Raw genomic sequence first — 4493 nt, forward strand, 5'->3', positions numbered from 1 at the left:
TGGTTATTTACCAGATTGCCACCATGTTGTAAACCCTATAAATAAGGACCATTTAGGGTTTTAAACAGGAGGGGAGAGACTAAGATGTAGATCTAAACGGTTTTAGGTCTAAGTGAGATCCTAATCAAAAGGATTAGGGTTTAGATTGTAAGGATCTACGAGATCTTAAAATCAGAGGTAATTAAGAGAGATTCTAATCATTGTATTAGGGTTTAGTGAGAATTGAGAGTTTATTCTCGATTATTGTATTAGGGTTTAGTGAGAATTGAGAGTTTATTCTCGATTCTAGTGAGATTGTGAGAGAGGGATTGTAATCTTTTCATACTCATTGAGATTGTGAGAGAGGGATTGTAATCTTTTCATACTCATAATCTAGAGAAGGTAATTTCCTTCACCATATACTAAATTAGCTTGTGTTTTTGTCATCCTCTTCTCAACCCACCTTTGATAATTCGCAATCAAAGGTGCTCACACGGCAACTTGTATCAAGTTGGTATCAGAACAATCAGATCTGGTGAATGGGCATCCTGTGTATGGTCCTGACTCGATCGCAATACAAGAAGCTTAGCGAGATCCTTTTCTTTGGAAGGAGTTCTGAGATTAAGGAAGAAGAAGATGACTAAAGTCAACAAAGATGGAGGGGCTCGAGAGTTTCCTCAGTTGAAGTTCTAACTTAAACGGGACTTCAAGTTTCTAAAGAGGGGACCCATGATATGGGTGTATCTTTTCTTCAAAAAAGCGATCCTCATGGGAGCTTGAGGATAGGTGATTCTCATGATATCTTAAGAATAGTAGTATGAAACGACACGGCGGAGCACAGGTGGAAGCGTGGAACGAGACGGCGAGCAGTAGATTCAAAGAATTCAGATTTTAGCTCGTGAGTCGACTCATACATGTACATGAGTCAACTCAACAGGTTGAGTCGACTCATGACTGTCATGAGTCGACTCACGAAACCTAGCCGTTTTGTGAAAAGCTTCTGCTCGGTCGACTCATCAGTTTATGAGTCAACTCATCAGTCATGAGTCGACTCATATGCAGACATGAGTCGACTCATCGAGGTTTCCCGGGTAGACTTGGTTTTTGTTTTGAAGGAATCCTAGTTGGGTTTGGTTTTGGTTATTTACCAGATTGCCATCACGTTGTAAACCCTATAAATAGGGACCGTTTAGGGTTCTAAACAGGAGGGGAGAGGCCAAGATGTAGATTTAAAGAGTTTTAGGTCTAAGTGAGATCCTAATCAAAAGGATTAGGGTTTAGATTGTGTGGATCTATGAGATCTTAGAATCAGAGATAATTAAGAGAGATTCTAATTATTGTATTAGGGTTTAGTGAGAATTGAGAGTTTATTCTCGATTCTAGTGAGATTGTGAGAGAGGGATTGCAATTTTTTCATACTCATAATCTAGAGAAGGTAATTTTCTTCGCCATATACTGAATTGTGCTTGTGTTTCTATCATCATCTTCTCAACCCACCTTTGATAATTCTGCAATCAAAGGTGCTCGCACGGCAACTCGTATCAAGTTAAGAAGAGGATGACAGAAACACAAGCACAATTCAGTATATGGCGAAGGAAATTACCTTCTCTAGATTATGAGTATGAAAAGATTACAATCCCTCTCTCACAATCTCACTAGAATCGAGAACAAACTCTTAATTCTCACTAAACCCAAATACAATGATTTGAATCTCTCTTAATTACCTCTGATTCTAAAATCTCATAGATCCTCACAATCTAAACCCTAATCCTTTTGATTAGGATCTCACTTAGACCTAAAACCCTTTAGATCTACATCTTGGCCTCTCCCCTCCTGTTTAGAATCCTAAACGGTTCCTATTTGTAAGGTTTACAATGTGGTGGCAATCTGGTAAATAACCAAAATCAAACCCAACTAGGATTCCTTCAAAACAGAAACCAAGTCTGCCTAGAAAACCTCGATGAGTCAACTCATGACTGCATATGAGTCGACTCATGACTGATGAGTCGACTCATAAACTAATGAGTCGGCCGAGCAGAAGCTTTTGACAAAATGGATGGGTTTCGTGAGTCGACTCATGACAGTCATAATTCGACTCAACCTGATGAGTCAACTCATGTACATGTATGAGTCGACTCATGAGCTGAAATCTGGATTCTTCAAATCTGCTGCTCGCCGTCTGATTCCAATCTTCCACCTGTGCTCCGCCGTGTCGCTTCACACCACTATTCTCAAGATATCATGAGAATCACCTATCCTCAAGCTCCCATGAGAATCGCTTATCCGAAGAGAAGATACACCCGTATCATGGGTCCCTTCTTTAGAAACTTGAAGTCCCGTTCAAGTTAGAACTTCAGCTGAGGAAACTCTCAAGCTCCTCCATCTTTTTTGACTTCAGTCATCTTCTTCTTCCTTAATCTCTGAACTCCTTCCAAAGAAAAGGATCTCGCTAAGCTTCTTGTATTGCGATCGAGTCAGGACCATACACAGGATACCCATTCACCAGATCTGATTGCTCTGATACCAACTTGATACGAGTTGCCGTGCGAGCACCTTTGATCACGGAATTATCAAAGGTGGGTTGAGAAGAGGATGATAAAAACACAAGCACAATTCAGTATATGGCGAAGGAAATTACCTTCTATAGATTATGAGTATGAAAAGATTACAATCCCTCTCTCACAATCCCAGTAGAATCGAGAACAAACTCCCAATTCTCACTAAACCCTAATACAATGATTAGAATCTCTCTTAATTACCTCTGATTCTAAGATCTCATAGATCCTCACAATCTAAACCCTAATCCTTTTGATTAGGATCTCACTTAGACCTAAAACCTTTTAGATCTACATCTTGGCCTCTCTCACCCTGTTTAGAACCCTAAACAGTTCCTATTTATAGGGTTTACAATGTGGTGGCAATCTGGTAAATAACCAAAACTAAACCCAACTAGAATTCTTTCAAAACAGAAACCAAGTCTGCCTAGGAAACCTCGATGAGTCGACTCATGACTACATATGAGTCGACTCATGACTGATTAGTCGACTCATAAACTGATGAGTCGACCGACCAGAAGATTTTAACAAAATGGCTGGGTTTCGTGAGTCGACTCATGATAGTCATGAGTCGACTCAACCTGATGAGTCGACTCATGTACATGTATGAGTCGACTCACGAGCTGAAATCTGGATTCTTCGAATCTGCTGCTCGTCGTCTCGTTCCACGCTTCTACCTGTGCTCCGTCGTATCGCTTCACATCACTATTCTCAAGATATCATGAGAATCACCTATACTCAAGCTCCCATGAGGATCGCTTTTCCGAAGAGAAGATACACCCGTATCGAACATCATGTGGCTCAAACTCCACGAACACAAACAAAACAGCACAAACAACACTCAGAAAATAAACTAGATTGCCTAGCGGTCGACCATCGCTAAGCCCACGGTTGACTGGTGTAGGCGTATAAAACTGCCTATGGGTCTCTTAGCACAGCTCGGCATGGTGATTCGACAAACCAACGAACCATCGGGTGACGTATCTAAACACGATCGTTGGACCACAACACCGAAGCCAAGTGACACGTAACGAAGCGGATTAACGAGGCTACGAGGCTAACAAACCGCACGCAAACAACGGAATACATCCACTCACGTACGGAATCAAGCTAACGGTTCGGTGAGTCAACGAGTCATCCAACTATAAAACGGATTCGAACTCGAACACCGAAGCGGATTTACTGCCAAATCAGGATTCGAACTGCCAAATCAGAGTTCAGATCAACGACGAAGCTCAGATAAACCACAAAACCGGAAAACGGACACCACGACACACCCCGGGAAAAAGCTCGGCCAAAACCGAGCCGCTCAGGTGGCTCACCGAGCCACCAAGTGGTGGCTCGGTGGCCATCTGAGATCCACACGGTTATCCTCCGGATCAAAACTTGGTTTTTGATCCCGAGAAGAGTATCGATTTCGCTTGGTCGATTTCGATTACTAAAGGTTATTATTTCCTTAGTGAAATAGTACCCCCGGCTGTTATTTCCTTCGTGAAATAATACCCGTCATACCGTGTAGGTCCGACCGGATCAAGATCCCGTGGTGGTCCACGGATTAACCCCGGCGCAGGCGAAGAACCCACACAAGCAAGAGACCGCAAAACAGGATCTTGCGATTTGTTCGAAAGAAGGAGAGTTGTAATTTTTCTTTTTTCTTTGATTTTGTTGTAACCGGATCTTATAAAAAGACCGGATCTTTGTAACGCATAAAGTTGTTAACTGAGATAGCAATGATATCAACATCAATGAAAGCTACGATTTTTCCCGCGAACAATCTGGCGACCACAGTGGGAGCCACCGATCTCGCTGCCGAGATCGTTGCGTCGCAGCCGCGGATCTCAATCCCGGTCGAGGAGGAGGTTGAGTATGAATTCGACCAACAAAAGTTCGAGGAGTATCTGTCATCCTCGTCCGGATCCACCACCCCCCTCAAGTCCAAGAAGTTCTCCTCCAGGAGAA

The sequence above is a fragment of the Asparagus officinalis genome, chromosome 7 (assembly GCF_001876935.1).
Source record: "Asparagus officinalis chromosome 7, Aspof.V1, whole genome shotgun sequence".
NCBI classification, from domain to species: domain Eukaryota; kingdom Viridiplantae; phylum Streptophyta; class Magnoliopsida; order Asparagales; family Asparagaceae; genus Asparagus; species Asparagus officinalis.